General features: G+C 29.2%; 1 protein-coding gene across 3 annotated transcripts in view; it reads right to left on the reverse strand.

The window, feature by feature from the left end:
- Positions 1-6,102, reverse strand: part of Elk (Eag-like K[+] channel) — a 64,460-nt gene extending 58,358 nt beyond the window's left edge. For 2 of the 3 annotated variants that reach the window (XM_015316993.2, XM_015316990.2), the window contains exon 1: positions 5,477-6,101. The gene's annotated coding sequence lies outside the window, so the exon portion shown is untranslated. Of the gene's footprint in view, positions 1-5,476 lie in introns of all 3 variants that reach the window. The other variant, XM_015316991.2, reaches the window with a different exon arrangement.
- Between the last annotated feature and the right edge of the window lie 15,378 nt (positions 6,103-21,480).

Genomic DNA, 21,480 nt, shown 5'->3' on the forward strand with positions numbered 1-21,480 from the left:
ACTCTCTACAATAACATACACAAACACTTGTGAATATAATATATGCATAACATTTTACATAAAACTAAGCACGTGTGCGTATACGTGAAATAAATTGCTTACTATTCTAATATAGTTCTTAAATCTTTCGAAATTCGAAGATGATTGAATATAAAAACAAATTATGTAGTAGTATATTTAACAGACATTAAAACACCTTTTAAATGAACACAAAGAGGTCAATGTGATTACAAATTCGACAGAACGAGATTTTGAATAGAATAATTATGACACATTGAAATATAGACACTGGCTGAGGGGTGAGGGGTGGATGATGTATGTGTGTCTAAACAAAACATTCATCGACCGAGATACCGTTTGTTTTGTTATTAGCTTAACCTCTTATTCTTCTTAGCTTCTGACCAAACGTGTTTGCGAACGTGCTAAATGTCTCATATACGATCCTCAAATATTTATATGTGTAAGCATATGTTAACAATTATTTTTTTCTTTATTTTTTAATCTTTTATAAAAATTAATGGATAATTTTGGGTGTATTAGACTCAAATAAATTTCAAAGAAAATTTGATCAACACAAAACAATGTATAGTATAGGATATAAAATTTTAAAAAATGATTCAAAATAAATATTAAATTGTTAAAATTTCAACAAAATTATATGCAAATCTAATTTTCAATGTAATTCTCTTTATTCACGATTCAAAAATGAAAATTAAATGATTATTAAATCCACGGTAATTCTAATGAATGTAAAACAAAAAGAATACTTAAAATATACTTCTAAGTACATGATTGTTAATGTTTATTAAAAATGTTAATATAGATTTGTTGTTCATACATAGATTTAGCAACGAAATAACTTGGTTGAATATGCAACGTAACTCGAGCATGGTAAGTTTCCCAGGGTACTTGTATAAGTTCAATTAGAACGGTAGTTGGTGGATTTCGTAATACAAGGAATGAGCAATAAAAGGAGAGAACGACCTCGGGATCCCAATTACGCATTGCATGCTGAATAGCCCTCCGTTTTTACAATTCTCCCTCGTATTTTCTCTTTCCTTTTATTTTTCTCTTTGTCCCTTATACCATAGATCTACCTAGTTTTTTTCGAAAGTACCTGTTTTATTCGAAAAGCAATCTCGAACGAGAAAAAAGAATCTTTTCGATGTTTATCTGTTCATATATACTATATATATATATATATATATATATATATATATATATATATATATATACACCTACATACATAACTTCAAATCAATCGATGTTTTACATTTTTAAATCGAACAAAAATTCGTTGTTTTTATTTCAGGCTATTAAATAATTTTAAATAAAAATTCATTAATTTTTTTTCTTCAATTCAACAAATATTTTTTACTCATGCATATATGGAAACTTCTATTATAATTTATAGACGATTACTTTAAATAATAGAATTTTCTTTAAGATGTTATATTCAACAGTGAGTAACCAACTTCCAATATAAATTTGAAATAATTGATATTTACTTGTAAATTGCAAAGGTATATTAGATACCTATTTTAAGATTATTCAATTTTATAATTGACATGAATTTTTATGGAAAAAGTACATTTTATTGTTGGATAAATATAATATTTTAATAATTGAATGATTAATAATTTTGATTGCAACAACAAATTTTATTATTCCGAAATTCGTTCAAACTTGGTATACATTTTTTATTATTAAGGATTTTTCATTCAAATTTTAACCGATTATAAATCAGACCGATCTTTTAGATATGAGACGGTTTAATTTAGCAATCCTACGCAAAATCTTTCTATTTACGGAAACGGAAGATTTCGTCGAGGAATCCTGTAAGTCAGCGAATATTGAAAGCTCTCCATTATCGAACAAAGTGCTATTGTTACGTGCATTGTTCATCGATTTCGTTGCTTTTCTGGAATCGTTCCAACTCATGCTATTTCCTTGCTCGTTGGAGAAACTATTCCTTTAGTTTTTTCTTACCTCCTAGGATCGTTATTGCTACCATTTTACACCGTAAACAAATACCCATCCAATCTCGTGTAATTAAGAACCTTTAAATTTATAAAAAAGAGAAAAAAGAAAAACAAAATCCATTTTAAGATCTTACATAATCATTCCAATTATAAATATTAAATTTATCGATATTTTCTATTTATTTTTTTTTCTTCATACATATGCGTACCTTTGATTTAGTCACGTTGTATTTCTTATATATATATATAATAAAAAGAAAATCATTAAAGAATCGTCGTTGCACAACGCTTGTAATTTACGTAATTTTTCGGAATAAAAGTTGATAACAAATTCTCTATTATCAAAAAGAAAAAAACAAGAAATTTTAATTAAAAAAAAAAAAAAAAGAGAAATAACAAGAATGATCCCAAACAATTCGATAAAAGTTTTTAGCCAGAAACCGTCCGGAAAGTGTTTCGAAAGTTATTTAATTTCAAGTTTACAAAAAAAATAAATCGAATTTTAATTTGTAATTCTTAAATGAACAATAATGGTCAGATAAAGGAATATAAAATAAAGATAATTAGGAAAAAAAGAATAAAAGAAGATATTGGACCCTCATCCCCTCGAGTCTATGTAAAAAAAAATTTGGAACAAGGTTTATCGTTAAATGACAACTCGTCGATTTATAAATAGAGTTGTAGTCTGGCAATGTACAAAAATATCATTCTTCAGTCTCTCTTTTACTCTCTCTCTCTCTCCCTCACACACACACTCTTTCTCTCTCTTATACATTATTAAAAAAAGCTGAAAGAGTTATATTTCGTTATAGTGGTAACCACTGTAAAAACATCCAATAAAAACTTCCGTTTATTCCTTTGGTCGGATATTGATACATAAATATTGTATTATACATATATTCATAAATACATAAATATATGTACATACATATATATGCAGATACTAACCATCTTTTCATTTTCAACTGTCGATACCCATAATAATAATAATAATAATAATAATAATAATAATAATAATAATAATATAAAATAATAATACAAAACATCGCGAAAAGAAGTTTGGAAAAATATGCTCATTGGAATTTACGTTGGTTTTTAACGTAGGCAGAAGTCATACAATTTCTATGATTTTTTTCATACCACCCCATTAGAAAATATTATATTAAAGTATCTCATATTAAATATCTATAATAACCCTGGTCAAATCTTGTTGATATGCTTTTTTTTCGTTCGATATTTCTTTTGTTTTTTTTCTGGTTCGACTAATAAAAGTAGATAAAATTCATAAAGTAATTTACGTTGTCGTATAATTTATTTTTAAATAAATATTTTAAGTGAACATAACAAAATAATAGTAGAATAAAATCTAGTTAATAGCGAAAAATTTCTTTCAAATATGAAAAGGTAAAATTTGTTAAAATAATAAAAAGGTAAGTTAAATCGTTTTGCCTGGTGAACGAAGTCGTAATAATGAAAAATATGAAAAAGACAATAAAAAATATTTATCCTTGGAAATGAATTAAGAAATGACGCTGCAATCTTTTTCTCATCTCACATTTGTTAGGTAATTTCAAAAAAATTACGAAGCAATTTAGCAAATAATCTTTTAATTCGAAACTTCGTCGAGGAAATAAGAGCAAAAGAAAATTGACCGTAATTTGAATAAAAAATAAATCTGGAAAAATGTCTGGTTGATTTTTTGCAATAAAATACTTATGTAAGTGGTGTACGTATAGTTTTTCAGAAAATTTCAAAAAAAAAACATCATATTTACATAGAATCGAGACAAAAAAAATAAATGTACAGTTTAACGATGATAATGATAAGAATTCAAGTGCCGATGCGTTTTTCGTTTGTGGCATTTAACGATGCCCGTAAATTAATTACTAGGGTCATTCGTTTGAATTAAAAAATATGTTCGGTGAAAAATACAAACGTGACCGTACACGACCGAGATGTAACTATATATGGCATGTATATATCTATATATATATATATATATGTGTATATGCATACGTTAAATTCGTACGAAGTAGTTACAACGCTGTGCAAAAGATACATGTTCGACATATATGCGAACTTTACCCACTCGTTAGCAATATCAAAGGTGATAACGAAGTTGCACGTATTTTCATTTCGTCGTTCTCACGTTTATTTTAACAAACTATCCATTACGAATAAGTTCAGATATATTTATTACCATACCGCAAACGAAAGATACAAGCTATTTCTAGGAAATTGATACGTACTTTAACAATACGAAATATCTATATACGTATATAGTATATATGATATAAACCCGAAGATATAAAGTTACCGTATTGATTTGTAACAGCCACCTGTATCTGAAGATCGTGCAATTAAACTTTGCGACTTTAATTTAGAAAATTGTAAAAAGGAAATAAAATAAACAAGAAAAAGTACACAATTAAATACTTTCATGTATCATATATATATATACATCTTCTATCGATTGTTCAAAAGTTTTTCATATGAAAACTTTACAAAAATATCAATCGAGAATTATTGATTTGTATCATATTTCTTCTACGTTTAAAACGAGTCTTTCACGAAGAAACTTATGACGAAAACTTTTTTTTATGACTTTATTAATTTTTCATCAAATTTCTATAAATGTAATTTCAATTGTCAATGTGTTGCAAAGTCACTTTATTAAAAATTCATAAATTTATTTGTCAGTAAATATCTGAAATGGCGACATTGTGGATCATATTTTTATACACACAATACTATAGTTAGAAAATTCATTTTATTATAATGACAAACGATATTTGTTATTTTATAATAAAATAATATTTATTTTTTTTTCTTTTATTTTTGCAATAAAGCGACTTTTAAGACACCCTGTACAATGTGCTCTCACAGTTATATAGCCATTTTTACAATCAAAGAGAAAAAGAGAGAGAGAGACTCGTGTATCGACAATGCATGTATTTATAGGAAAAGGAATTGTAAAAAGAGAAAAAAGAAATAGAGAGAGAAAGAGAAAGAGAGAGAGAAAAACGAAATGAAAAAGCGTATGGAGCGTTATCCTCTCGCGAATAATTTTCATTGAAAATGTGAACCGTTCCGTCGATATGATAAAAACGAACGAATATGGAACAATCTGCATATACATGTATATATATATACGTTATAATCATCGTTGAGATTATTTTACTGGAAATAATCTTTTTAACAACGAGAAAGGAATCGAACGAGCAACCTGTTCTCATTTATACTCACACATATATATATATATATATATATATATATATCACCCAACACACCACATATATACACAGAGAGACACATTCGTTCAATGATCACTAAAAAAAGAAAATAAATAAAAACTAAAAACAAGTATATCAACAAACAAAAAATAAAATTACCCAGAAACAATAAATGGCGCGTAAAATTGATTGATATATCTGAATGACTCGTTGATGAAATAATTCGTATTACGGTCACTGATTAATTTCGATGATACGGACCTTATCGAGAAAGTAGATCTCTCCTCTCACTGGCTCCGCCACATTCTCCTTCGATCACTCGAGAAATCACACTTTTTTGCCACACCAATAAAAAAAGAAACAAAAACAAAACTAAAACAACAAATACAATGAAACAACACAACAACCAACAACACCCGACGTGTATCTCAAAATACGTTTACACACGTTGCGTTAAACTAATGAAAATATCCAAGATAAATTGACTTTTAGCCACACAAAAATACAGAATAACCAAATAATTTGTTTTATAAACGTATTGACTTTATCGATTTATTTATTTTTTTATTCTTTTCTTCCTCTTGGACACGCGAGATAAAAAAAAATATGTTAGAAACAAATTAATCCGTTGTTTGATGTTAAAAAATGAGTGGGGGGACTCGGTGGAAGAAAAAAAATACAAATTGAATTAAATCTCGTTATGTGATAAATAAAAAGAATAATAATAACAATAATAATAATAGAAACAGAATGTGAGTGAGTTGAGAAAGAAATTGTTTGAAAACGCGGGTAGAAAAAAAATTGTTGTACTCTTATACCGTAAGATAAAAATACTTATTGGTAGAGCTTGCTTGCGATAGGTTCGCAGGCATTCGCGTAACTGATCGAGCCGAGGGGGTTGAGATTTAGTCTATCCTGACGGCCCGGGGCTCCCCTGGTGGTGGTTGGTTCTGACTTGCGCCCCGCGCACAACCAAGGCGCAACATGTGGCAAACGAAGGAAAACGAGTGCGCGAGCGAATATACGAATCTTCTACACACACATAGCAGTACACTATATTCAATTGTACGTACGTACGTACGTACGTACATTATCAAAAAAGTACCTACCTCTATCTCTGTCTCTTTTTATTTTTATTTGTTCTTCCACGTTAAATAAAAAAAAATTATTAAAATAAAAGAAAGAAGGAATTTGCAAGGAAAATACAAATAATGTAAAAACGTAGTAGTATTTTTTTTATATGAAAACAGATTTTTATGATGGATTAAGGTCTTAAAATTAAGATACAACAGGTGTTTCTTTCTATCTATCTATCTCTCGCTTTCTATATATATATATATATTTCTATTATTCTATTGTTTTACTCGTAAATTTGATATATCACTATTTTTCGTTGCTAATTGGCAACTGGTGTTAAACTTAACGAAGATTTAATCTTCAATTTCGAGGTAAGTGGAAAATGTTCTTATTTATTACGGTTTCATTTTTTTGTAATTTTATTAAATTAACTTTATGAGTTGAATTTGATTTTCGTATATATATTTGGATTTGTGGAATTTCGATACGTAAAAGGAGATAATTTTTAAATAAAAAAAAAAAGAAGGTGCTTTTTTTTCTTCGTCTTCTTTCTTACCTTCTTTACCTATACTCGTTTGAATCTTGGAAACAATTTTTATGAGATATTAAAAAGGGAGATTCTCTCGTGAGAAGGGTAAAAGAAAAATGAGAAGAAAAAAAAATAGAGAAAATGCGTGATTTTGATTGGTCGATTCGTTCATGTTTATTGGGACGTGAATTTTGAACGCATCAATAAACTCTTTATCTCACGAAAGCACTGCTTTTATCCTTTCCGCCAGCTGACATTTCTTTCGTTGGCGAATAAATTAGCGCGAATAAATGCAATTCCTATTTTAACTTGTCTTTTTTAAGCCTCGACCGTACATTAACTTAATACTTTATTTTTTTTTCAGAAAGGGAACTACAATACAATAGAAATATATGTATATATAATATAATACGTAGGTATATCTTGCGTAAAGTTGGTACCGATCGATATGAACTCAACGATTCTGTCGTGTCCCCTAGAATTTCAGATTTTATCTCATGTCAGACAATATCTTGAATTCGTGTTATTTGAAAAGAATCTTATGTGTTCAATGAGATTATAATAACGATCGGTGTAAAAGGTAATAACAATGACATTTAACGAATCCAAATTACATTTGACTTATGATAACATAAACCTTTCATTTGATTTCTTTTTTATCTTACTTTCATTAGAAAGAGAAAAAAAATACGTTTCTATTTTTAAATCTAACAGCTATGGAATAACGCATTTATTTTTGAAAATTAAAAAGAATATCTATAGCATATACACGATATAACTTTAATTCGATTATAAATTTTATTAACACGTCTATAACTAAACGAATTCAAAATCGTAAAATTCAAAAACGTGATCGTGTAAAAGCAAAAAAAGAATGTTTCTATGTTTGAGATTAAAACGTTTTATATGGCCGAGAAAAAATTCGACAAAGAATTAACTGTGGCATATTGCAAAATATCATATTCAATTCGTGTAATCCATAAAACAATATTTCACATTTTTTTTTTCGAATGCTCGCAAGAGATCAACTATTTTTCGATATCCATCGTTATCATTATATTCCAATATCGCGAGTATCTCTCTCTCTCTCTCTCTGTTTTTCTTTCTCTCTTTCTCTCTTTTTCTGTTGATGTCACGTACGCTTTATTATTAGTGCGAAGAGGAAGGTATTGTAGAAACGTTCACAGTTAAAAATAGATACAGTTATTTATAGGAACGAGAGAAATAAACTTCGCTGCGATCTAAATTATCGTTCGACTATTCGAATCGAGTTATAAACAATTGCCAATTTGAATCAGATTTATGAGGAAGTTGAGGAAAATCGTATGAAATGATAACAAAAAATTTATAGCAAAATACTAATTTACGCATATCTCACATCAGAAAGATAATAATTTGAATCAACTATTATAAATAACAAACTCTTCTATTTAACGATTATTTATTTATACTAATTGACGATAATAATACGAGATTCGGAAGGAAATCGATTTTTACGAATATACTCGTATTTTGAGATTTTCTTCGTAATTTTCCTCTATGTTGCTCGACATTAAGCTATTCACCGTAAAATTATACTTTTTTGTTGCTCTCCGTTGTCATACCACATTAAAATTTTCTACGTTTAGGTATTCCAACCACGCTTGAAATAATCTAGACTGATAAAAACCATTGGACAAAATATTCACGTTTTTGGCAAGATTTGGTACAGGTAATGACAGTTAATTAAGCACAAAAAAATTGACGAAACAGATTTTACAATACTATTATTTATAATATATTATAAAAAGAAACACAAAATGAAATTTAACCATATTTTTTGTTTACTCATTGTTAGTCAATTTTCATAATTATCGAAACATATAAATGAACAAATACGATACTTATAATAAAAATAATTCTAAGGTTTTCTTTTTTTTTTAATATACATTTTCTACTTTAATACTCTTGATACAACAGTAGCGAAGATATTACAATTTGAGAAGTCGAGTTTAGAAAACTCACTTATATATTACAAGAATGGTTATGCATACATAAGAGTTTTACTTTCCATATATTTCCTTTTGTAGCAATAACAAAAATAATTATTTATTATATATGTAAATTGCAATAGGGAATTTAATATATGTAGATAAGAACAGTCGTATGTTCTCTCAGTTCTTTAATATTAAATGTTACAATCAAGAACAACTTCTAAAACAATACTTCGAAAATTACTACAATATTTTTCGTTTATATTGGATATTCGATAAAAGAAGAAACAATAAGATGAAAGTTTTTTTTATCAGGGAACTACGAGTAAATTGACCAACGAAAGATCGAGTTCGAAGTCTTGTTCTGACCTTTCTCTGCGAATAAAGAAAAACAAAGAAAAGAGAAAGAAAAACATTCATTCCTATCCGAAAGAACATTTTAGAAATACTGAATGAAGTTTCGATGATAATTAATTGTGCTCATAATTATGAAAGTGGTCTAAGTCAAAATTAATAAAAAATGAGTTTATCAGTTATTACGCACTACATTATTATAAACTAAATAAATTCAATGTAATTTTCACGATATTATCAAAAATGAATCGTTAGATAATGTTTCTTATTTCAATATTGTATAGAATTCGTATAGTATTCAAGTATAAATCTTTAAATATCTCGAAACAAGAGATATATGACTTACTTACATAATTTATTATGTTTATTATACTTACTTACATACACTTTCATAATTATGGGCTCAATTATATTTTTTTTCTTATTTTAGCGTATTACATTATTGTTGAATGAAATAACCAAAGATTTGTCATTGTTTAAAATAATGATACCATAACCGAGACCGTAATAAAGATCAACAAGAAAAAAACATTTTTATTTTATTTTCCATCAACATTTTTTTTCTTCTCGATCTTTGAAATAATGTTGTGATCGTAAAAGTTCTTTCCGTTGTTAACAAATTTATATCAAATAAAGTTGATAAGAATTCTTTACATAAGTCATCTTATTTCCACTGAAAAATTATTTATTTTTTTTTGTGTTTTCTCATGACGACAATCAGTGAATAATATTGAACTCAAAAGCATTTGAACATCGAAGTCTAACTTAACAAAAGAATTTTTATCATTTGATTTGTTCGTATTATGGAGGGTAGAGGTAAGGAGTATCATCACATATGCAAGAAAATTTGAGAAAGTCTCCAGCGTATGCTATAAATAATAGTTCAAAAATCTTCCAGAATGGCGCTGGTGTAGACAAAGGGTATGGTATGAACCATACCCTTTCTATAACCTTAAAGAATTATTATGAGAAAACGTGTAGCTAGAGTGATTTTATTTCGTGAACTGTGAATAGTACGTTTATTGATTTTTTATCATTTAATTTTATGAAAAAGTATGTGAATAACAAAACAGTTATGGGTAAAATTTGTGTTGTGAAATTTGTGCTCCTTTTTTATTTCTCAATCCTACTTTAATAATATTTAGCGCTTCCTTTAAAATTTACCCTGATGCTAATGTGGCGCCACCCTAATTTAATGCATTTCGACGGACACTTTTCATATACACAGACGATACTTCTTACCTCTACCCTCCATAGTTCGTATGTAAAAAATATAAAAAAGCCAATTTACCTGCTAAATGATCAAATTGATATGCAACGAAGGAGGAATCCATTTGGAAAATAAATATTAAAAAATTAACCGATTGAAATATATTACAATATTGAATGGTAAATAACTTAGGCTGATACATATATAATATCCAGCTATTATATAAATATATATGTATATATTATATACGTATTCAGATATCATCATGTGCATCTTTTTTGAAATGTCAACGCATCGATATAGTATACGAGTATACATATCGTTCGAAAAATTGTAGTGAAATGACGATTATAACTTTACCTTTCCTCTTCTATCCCTTCCTCCGACACTTCTCTTCCTTAAAATTCTGTCTAGAATTTTGTTCGAAAATATTTTACAGTAAAACGATCACGTCCATCTCGTTTTATCGGCTTTAGTCGTGTTAGATCTATTCGCGTTCGTGCATGAAAACGGTAAAGATCTTTTATTTTTATTCACTAACGGTATATCCAAAAGCAGCGTTTATTTATTGCCGATCAAATTATATAAAAAAAAAAAAAATCGATCTACCTCGATAATCAACCTATATATTTGTATTCTATGAAGAAGACAAAAAATAAAAAATAAAGTTAAAGTAAAAATAAAAAATAAAAATATATAAAAAAATTCATAAATTTTTCTAACACGACGTAATTTGTTTTTTATAAAAATTAAAAATTTTGTTTTGATTCACGAATTATTCAGAATTGCAAGTTGTAAAAAAAAAGGTGTTTATGTATATATAAACATTAATATATACGGTGTATGCAATTCTTTGTCATTTGATCTCTTCGATCATACACTAATCTCTAGGATTAATACATAAACGTTCAAAGCAAACAAACGATATTGTTGACTCTTGATACGTTCTAACCGATATGGAAATGCGTTAGAATTTGAAAGCTGCATATCGATTGATTTCCTAGCTTTTCCATATCGACGACGTATATGAACCCCATAAACGTTAGGTAGAAACGACGCCAGGTTGTCTGACCTTGCAGAACACGCGATCGAAAACTTCTACGATAGGTAGTTCCATGAAACGCATTAAATCAATACCTGTTATATGATATATTAAGTAAAATAACGTCTAATAAAATATATATATATATATATATGAGGTATTCCACGTCAGATCGAACCCTTTCAATTTTGCTAAAACTTTTTTATCATTTTTAACATAATTAAAAAAACATTTTGAGAATTTTTACTGATTTTTGGCTACTATAATTCCGGAGTTGCAGCTAGATGAAAGATTTTTTATTTTTTTTATTTTTTGTACATGTAAAATCACGCGTTTAAATTCAATTTTATTTCAACTTTAAATAGAAATTTGATAAAAATAAATGGAGAATTCAATTGGAAAAGTGCATCTGCAAATTGGACGATTCATATGCAGGGTATTGTATCTCACTTGATTCTATAATTAATATAGTTTTCTTTTTGTTACAGGTGATCATCGTTGGATTTAACAACAAACCTTTGAGATCTTTTTCTATTTGAGTTCCTGAAATTGTTTCATTTTTGAATATATGTAAAATGGCATTTCTGAAGCACACACACATATTTTTTCACTAAATATGAAATATATATACAGGGTGCCTTCGGCTCGGGTGACAATATTACGCTGGTCGGAATGCCATACTTTTCTCCCTAGGTGAGTAATATACTATTTTATCATTTTTAACATAATTAAAAAACATTTTGAGAATTTTTACAGATTTTTGGCTACTATAATTCTGGAGTTGCAGCTAGATGAAAGATTACGTTACCTAATTTTTTCATTTACACCTTTTCTCATCAAATTTTGTACCGATGATTTTTCGGATATCCTACATTTTTTTTCAGGTATCATAGAAACAAGCAAAATAAAATCACATCCTTTAGAAATGTCTGTCAAATAAATATTATAAAAATAAAAAAAGCATGTAGATCCAATAAAGTCTTAAATCTGAAACACAGATATGTTAATAAATTAAATATTTTGTAAACAAACATATTTAAAATCTTTTGTAAACCTGTGAAAATATTCAATATTATATTTATTATGGATTTGTAAATATACAGGGTGGGGCAATAACTATTAGCACCACAGATATCTTCGAAACTATAAGGTTCACAGAAATATTTGCTGAAATAAAATTGCACAGTATGAAGGGGGCCATCCGATAGCGATAATAGTTTTTTTGCAGGTGGAGGTACTTTGGACATTTGAAGGTCACCTCCAATATTTCAAATGGATCGGTATGTTTTTGTTATTGTATCATGATAGAGGAGCTTAAAACGAGTTCAACGACCTATCACATAAGGTCATTGAAGGTCATAGAAAGTACATAAAAGTGATAATTATTTTATTTGAAAAATTAAAAGATTTAAGACTTTATTGGATCTACATGCTTTTTTTATTTTTATAATATTTATTTGACAGACATTTCTAAAGGATGTGATTTTATTTTGCTTGTTTCTATGATACCTGAAAAAAAATGTAGGATATCCGAAAAATCATCGGTACAAAATTTGATGAGAAAAGGTGTAAATGAAAAAATTAGGTAACGTAATCTTTCATCTAGCTGCAACTCCAGAATTATAGTAGCCAAAAATCTGTAAAAATTCTCAAAATGTTTTTTAATTATGTTAAAAATGATAAAATAGTATATTACTCACCTAGGGAGAAAAGTATGGCATTCCGACCAGCGTAATATTGTCACCCGAGCCGAAGGCGACGGTGACAAAAACGCGGGTCGGGATGTCATATTTTTCTCCCGTGGTGAGTATACATTTTTTTCTCACACCGGTATCGAAAGTTCGCTTGTAATTAAATAATAATATACTATTTCTTCCCTCCGGGCGAAAAGTGGCTACTTTTCTCCCGCTGCACCTGTAAGAAACGAAGTTGCCGCTTTCTGCCTTCCTTTCTTCCCGCTGTGTAAAACGAAGTTGCCGCTTTCTTACTGTACTGTCCTAGGTATGTAATATACTATTTTATTTGTTGTCAATTAATACATTTTGCGAAGATTATGCAAATTTAACAACAAGCAAGGGGTCCAGGGGTGAAACCCCTGGGGGGGGTCCGGGGCACAGCACCGGCGGGGGTTGGGGGCGGGGCCCCCACTTAAAAAAATTTAAATATAAAAATAAAATAAAATATAAAATTAGATTCTATTAAAAATATAAATTATTGTTTAAGTTTAAAAAATATTTTTTTAAATAAAATTTAATTAATTAAATAGGGAGTTTATAAATTATTATTATTGTGGGAAGTGTTGAAAATCGAAGAGGTTGTGTGTGTAAGTCTGTGTGAGTCCAAAAAAAGCATTTAAATGAAATTCAAATCGAGAACGAAGTGATTGATTCTTTGACCTTCAGTACACCTTTTGTCACTTTCAAGAATTGTGAGTTTAAACAGATTATAATAAATAATAACAAATACAACTCTCATAATCAAGAAAATAATTAAATTTAGACGTAGTAATCTATTTATGTTTGTAACATTTAACTAAACAAATATCTTTAGAACTTGTAAAAATAAATAAAATATAAAATTTATGAGACAACACATGTTATCATTAAAATCATTAATTATATATCATAATATATAATATATATAAGCATGCGCAGTAATTTATTAAAACATTTTAAGGTTAAGAAACTAGTACGCATGCGCTAAAAATTGAAGCATGCGCACTAATTTGTTACTATATTCAAGCGGGAGGGAATGTGGCACTTTCGCCCCTGAAAACAGGTTCAAGCGGGGGGAATGTGGCACTTTCGCCCCTGAAAACAGGAAGCAAAAACGAACTTTCGATCCATGTGTGAGAAAAAAGTATATATATCGTGATATAACTATTTTAAATTAGATTAAAAACTATTACTCTTATAATTAATATATAATGATTTTTATTTCTAAATAATTAAATGAAATAATTCTAATAATAAATTAAAATTAAATAAAATAATTTTACTCTTTTCATCGTTGTTTAAATTAAGTATGGAAAATTTTTAACATAAAATTAACATTAATAGAAAAAATTCACACAACTAATTATAAGTAAAAATGAAATAATACGAAACGTCAACGTTTTTATAATTTTTCTAAATGAAATGAATTAACGAGTGAATAATAAATACATTTATTTTCATTTACATTCAGCTTATTATCACGAACGATAAAATCGTTTGAATTATGTGATTAGTTTCGTTCGTTGTATTATATTCTCTTTCGGACTTTTCCGTTGAATGAAAACGTTGTTACAGGTCAGTATCGTAGTATCGTGGTTAGAAATACGAGAAATAAGAGGGGTCGATGACTGTATTCGCGTGCTTGTCTCTCATGAAGGTAAAACGTTAAACCAAAAGAGAAAAAAGAAAGAAAATAAAAAGAGAGAGAGAGAATATATACACAATCCGTAGGCGTTTCCAAATATAGATCGTTCGCATGAGAAAGTAAAAATAGTTAGTAATTTTTAGACGGATACCTTTTTAAAGTATCGCATGGAATGCAACAGTAATCAACTTTGACACATTGTACTCAACCCGTACTTTTCGTACATGAGAAATAAAAGGATTTAAGATTTAATATTTTCTTTTTAAAACTTTTTTTTACGACATCTAGGAAAAATTTTATTATATCAAGAATGAAATCTTCTTATCTCTATAAAATTCCCCTGTCACAGTGTTTGTTATTCTTATTCTCCGAAACGACTTGACCGATTTATATGAAATTTTTTGTGCATATTCGGTAGGTATGAGAATAGTTTTTTACATATTTCTTATACCCCTGAGTGATAAGGGTAACCCACCATAATTATTTTTCCTTTAAAAGGATATTAAAAAAAAGAGAAAAAAAGACAAATGATATGTGCCTATATTCAGACAATGTAAAATTATATGATGTGAAGTAAGTGGTGATCTTATGTTACCGCTCATGCGCAGTTGGTTCGATATTAAGAAAAAAGGGAAAAAGAAAACAAATGTTATGTGCGTAGATTCAGATCTATCTATATATTTATTAGCCACAGCCAGTGATCCCATTCGTACGATAATTATCGTACGCGTACGATAATTTGAGGCCCTGTACTAGGGATCCTATAGGAGGGATGCGCCATGTACATTACTGGGGGACCGGAACTCGATTTTGCGAGCGAATGATTCAAACATTGAAATAATTATGAAATAATTAATTGCATCAAATACAGAAAAAAAATGAACTATATTTAATGATAATTAAAAATTTATATTAAAATAGAATAGGTTACACGAAAAAATTATTATAAATTCAAGCGGTCCCCCAAAATTTTCAGCCAATGGCACATGAGCTGAACATGAATGGCGCATCCCTCCTATAGGATCCCTATCCTGTACGATAATTTTACGCCCCTGTGTCGATCAGACGAACTAAAGTCTCTGGGATCACTGTGTATTTCTATAAGAATCTTTTAAAACATTGTGGTTAATTATAACTAAATCCTTTGGATGAATGATAAACGATAATAAATAAATTATTTTTATTTTTTTATACGAACGAAAAAATTGAAAAGCCGAAGATCGAATGATATGATCTATTAATTTCTTTTATTTTTTTTATTTTTTAGTTAAAAAAGTGTTGAATTTTGTATGAGTAAATTAATCATTCATTCATTATTTAATAATTTAATAAAAGTTAGTTTGAATATGGTTCTCGCGTAATTCTATTAATTAACATTTCTCTTTGTGACTAAATAATAGTAATTTATTCTCTCCCTCTATATAACACAAAATTTTTCGAGAGAGTAGCGTGGAGAGAACCGAGTGACGAGAGCGAGTGAGAATAGTGAGTAGAGAGTAGTGAGTGAGTAGTGATTCTGTGAGTAGTGAGTAAGTGCGAGAAGTTGCGAAGCGTTATTGTAATTGTAATTGTAATAAGCAATAATTTGTGAGAATAAAGAGTATCTTTTATATCTCAAGTAGTGTCGGCAACACGGGGGAATTAGATATCCTTAGCCGGATACAGAACAATTGATTTCCCTACAAATTGGGGGCTCAGCCGGGATTTACATCAAAAGTCCGGTGCTACGGAGATACAGAAGATATAGAAAAGCGGTGAACTTTAAAGTGAAATCTTGAGTTTGAAAATGGATACCAATTCATACGGTGAATTAACGGTGATGCAGCTTAAAGAGCGGCTTCGGGAGTTGAACCAACCCACGGTAGGTTCGAAAGGTTCATTTCTAAACTTATGCTATTACATGTTGCAACTAATGATAAGACATGTACGCGATGCAGCAATACGAAGATTACAACTTTGCATTGGCGTTAACGGTCACCACTTCGAACATCTTCTGTAATGTAAGAAACTTTATTTTCTACCATATTTGACCTTGCATGACCTTGAATAATAGCTCGTTGAATTCGTTTCAAAATTTGCCATCACATCCCATTAAAAAAATATATAATATTCATTTAAAAAAATGCAGATGACCTTGAAATCTCCTCTATGCCTCCACCCACGCAAAAAACGTTCAAGCCAAAAAATGCCCCTCATCATGCCGTGTAAGTTGCATATATAAAATTTTTCATATTGTTATAAACAACGATAATATTCTAACTGAACAGAGATATTGCCCCACCCTGTATATTATATCATAAAAGTTTATTGGTAATAAAACACGTCTAAAGTATTATACCCTCTAGTAGTTAATTTAAACAATTTACTGATGAACTTTTGTTGTCATCCTTCTAAAGTTAAAATAGTCTCTTGAAATCTCTATTTCGTTTCCCCTTATAATTGTTATCTCTCCTTCATATTACTTTCAAATGCGAATAAAATAAAAGAATACGTTGTACCAAATAGATCGAATACAACGTTTAGAAGAGAAAGAACTTTATGAATTATTCGAAGAATAATTTTTTTTCTTATTTATTTATTTTTTATTAATAATGCAAAAAAAAAAGAAAGACATGAAATAACTCAAGTTTTAATTGCGTAAAATTTATTTTCCTTTAACATCTTTACAGTTAAATTCTTATTTGTAAAAAATGGTATAAATAAATAACAGTTATTATTAATTAATAAGAAAAAGAAAAAAAGATAAAAGAAATATATTTACCCTAAAGAATCGTCGTACGTGTTCTTTTTTAATCATCACGGAAAAGCTTTCTTTACAAACTTGATAATAACGATACATACATACATACATATGTATATATATATATATATATATAATATATACACGTTATTATCACCCCATACAATGGAAAATGCATTTACGAGTAGTAAAGGATTTAACAAATGTACCGAGGATTAAGTTGATTCGAAAAGACGAGAAAGACATGGGTTACTACGTGGTAGATCCTTTTTTTTCGTTTCTAACAGAGTCTTGTTTGCTTCGCGTAACGAAGTTTTTTAGAACGCGTAGTGATGGTGAGTAGTGGATTGTACGACTGTTCAGCAGATCGTTACTCTTTATCCTTTTTTTCTTTTTTTAGTTTCTTTTTTCGTCCATCTTTCTTTCTTTCTTTCCCCTACTTCTTTTTACCAACCCTTTTTTTTCGTCTAGCCATTCTTTTCCTATCCAGAACGACAACTTCTTCATGAATTTCCTCCTACCCTTCTTCCGGTTGCACTTCAACGTAGAGTAGAAATTGCACACCGAGGTTAAGTCTTTTCAACGATCTGGGAAGCCATTATCGTTATTACGTCCTCGTATCAACTACGTACATTTCAGGAGAAATTTTCAACATCAAAGAGAAGCCCGAGAGAGAACGCGTCGCATAACACAAACATCCTCGGCGTTTCTCTATCGAAATAGCTAGCTGCTCCCACCCCAAGACAAGAAACAAATAAGAAACAAACAAATAAAAAGAAAGATAAGTAGAGTAAAAGAAAAGACTCAAAAACTCTGTCTACCAATTCTTTATCCAAATTTCATTATTATATTTGTAGAGATTCTTTCTCTCTTTCTCTCTTTCTCTCTTTCTTTTTCTCTCTCTCTCTCTCTCTCTCTCTCTCTCTCTCTCTCTCCTTTCTATTACACTTCATTGTATAATTAAAAAAAAATACAAAAATCCGTTCAAACAAACATTTGTTCAATTTTTCGTCACTAGGGATAAGGCCCCATTTCCTAAAATGGAATATACAAATTGCCACCATGTTGACAAGAGTTCAATAATAATTTAATTAATTAATTGTTCAAATTATGAATAATTTATTATTTTATTTTATTTTCAAAATGGACAGAATTTTCCGGTAAACTATATATATATATATATATATATATATTTATAGATTATTCCCACTTGTAAATTCGTACGAGTTCAACGAGTTCAAGTTAGCTTGCAAATATCGCGTCCGCCGCAGTGAATTTTTCCGTACGAGTTTTTTTCTTTCTACACAAAGCCTCTCTATAGGATCCTTTATTAATTAGGATCAAGTCGAGAGATGTTGTTAGTAGCTAGCTAACGTACCTATATATTTCATCAAGCCTCAATGCGTTATCGTTAGAACGGTTTTCAACGGTTTTCCTAATTGGAAATAGTGAATGACGACTACGAGCTTTTTCTTTCTTTTCCATCTTTTGGGTTCGCGTTTAACTTTCAAATGAGTCTCATTATCGCCAGAGACGACGATTATTTTGTCTTCTTTCGTTTTCTCACGCTCTCTCGATTCTTCTACCTATCCATAATTATAACATGCAATTGAATGAGTATATACACAACGGCACGTGTTCCAGTTGAGTTAGTATTCGTTCGTGAAAATTAACAAAAAATAAAAGGAAAGATGAAAAAAAAAAAAGAACCGTCTATCGGGGTCGATTGGAGTATTTTTTGCCTGTTTCTTTCTTTCTCTCGAAATAATTCGTAGTAATACGATGACCCAATAAATCTTGACAATAGCTATTTCAATATTTTCATCGATGGAGATTAGCAAAGATATAGATATTATCAGTGTCAGTATTAATTTATAAATACTACAGTACCGTTATACCCCTTATAATTTGTCTCCATATATATATATAAGTATAATTATTAATTTATTTATAATTATCTCTGTGCATAAAATTTTATAATCTATATAATAAAAATTTATAAATATATAATAAAAATATAAATATAATATAAAACAATAAAATATATAATAATATAATAATAAAATATATAATAAAATCCGTAAAATTATATAATAAAATTTTATAATTTTATATATTTCATTTTATAATCGTAAGATTTTGTTATTTTGTTTATTTAACAACGTTAACTTCATATTTTGTATACGTATTTTGTATATAATTTACTTCGTATATTTTGATTTTTCTTTGATGCTCATAATTTTGAAATATCGTAGAAGAAGTTGAAATGCTAGAAATAACTTGACCGAGCGTTAATAGTTACAAGAATAATCCTTTGGAATCGATCGGCGGCCGGGTTAATCGAGCACAACTAGACGATTATTAGAAAAGCACCACCGAGGCCCCCGAACGAGGTTGAACAACGTAATCATCATCCTGGCATCTTGGAGAAAATGGGGCCATGTGCTTATTCGGTGTAACGAACTTGTCGCAGCCACGACGTGACTCGCACGCGATAAGCGATTTCGAGGTAAAGTAAACGAGTAAACGAATGTGAGCGAGTAGGCGAATAAGCAAACGAACGAATGAACGAACGAAGTATCGGTCAATTTGAGAACATTCAATCCAGGTCAGCGTTCCACTTAAGTTTGCGGTTATCATCATCCCCACTACTTCAAGAAGTAACTTTCAAAAGGACATTTAAAGATCCGATCAATTGTTCCATCCTCATTAACAAAATCCCTTTTTTTTACTTGTTAACCGAAATGATTGTCGATATCAATATGGATAAATAAAAAAGAAAGTAAGAAATTTCAAATTACTTCAATTAAAAATAAAATACTAGATTTTGGATAAATCGATAATTCGTTAGAAGAAAAAAAAATGGAAGGAATCGAAATATTTTTTTATTTTTTATTTTAGTCCTTACTATAATGCATCGTAACTTTAAATTTATATTAACGCAGTAACGTTCCTTAATATTTTTTAATGATTTATTTCATTTATAAATTGCATTTTTTTTCATTACGAGAAATAAATTACTTCGTGTGCAAAATATTTTTTTGTTTTTTTATTTCTTTTCTTTTTTATAATTAGAGATTTATTAAATATCGTGTAATTATAAATTCACATTAGATGATATCTCGGTAAATGAGAAAAAAAAACAATTTATTATAAAAGAAAAAAAAGAAAATTAATAATAAATTTGACTTCCTACATCTGATCTCATTCGAATACCATCATACGACACATTTATCTCTACGAATAGATAACTAAATAGATAACTAAAAAGGAGGGAAAAACCCCTTCTTCCATTTTAAATATTCAATCCATCTCCACCACCGATCATCCTTATTAAAATCATTAAATTACTCTCATAATATTTATTAAAACATGACAGTTCATGTTAAAGATATACGAAACGAGAAATAATAATAATAATAATAATAATAATAATAATAAGGAAGGGATGCAGAAAAAAAAGAAAAATAATCGACGAAATAAAATCTCTACGATAAAGTTGATTCTAAAAATTTCTAAACACGAAAAGAAAAAAAACAGGTGAAGTGTTATCTCCAATTGTGATATTTTTCTCGCTAATCCTAGATCCTAATTCTATGATTAAAATACCGATGCAGCTAGGATATTTCTTTAGTCGATAAAACATCCCTTTTCTCGCGAGACCAGTAGTACACGGTTACCGCATTGCCGATGTCGTGCTTTCCGTAATCGTACTCTACCTCATGGATACGTTGTATAGTACCCTAACCCCAGGTCGGTTGGAGGATGGGGAGGAGCAATGAGGGTGGGAGTGGGGTAGCATTCTGGCTCACTCTTTCTTTCTCACCCTGTTTCTCTTTCTCCCTTTTGAAGAAGGGGTGGACGACTTATCGACCTAGTAGCAGCACCAGCAGCAGCACCAGGTATAGGGTGGCAGGTAACTACCAGGCAACGGCGGGTTTACTTCAAAGTCTCGACGAAACTTCCAGGAGTCTAGTTTT

The sequence above is a fragment of the Polistes dominula genome, unplaced genomic scaffold (assembly GCF_049000335.1).
Source record: "Polistes dominula isolate Pdom_NZ unplaced genomic scaffold, Pdom_raw_medaka contig_77, whole genome shotgun sequence".
Lineage (NCBI taxonomy): Eukaryota > Metazoa > Arthropoda > Insecta > Hymenoptera > Vespidae > Polistes > Polistes dominula.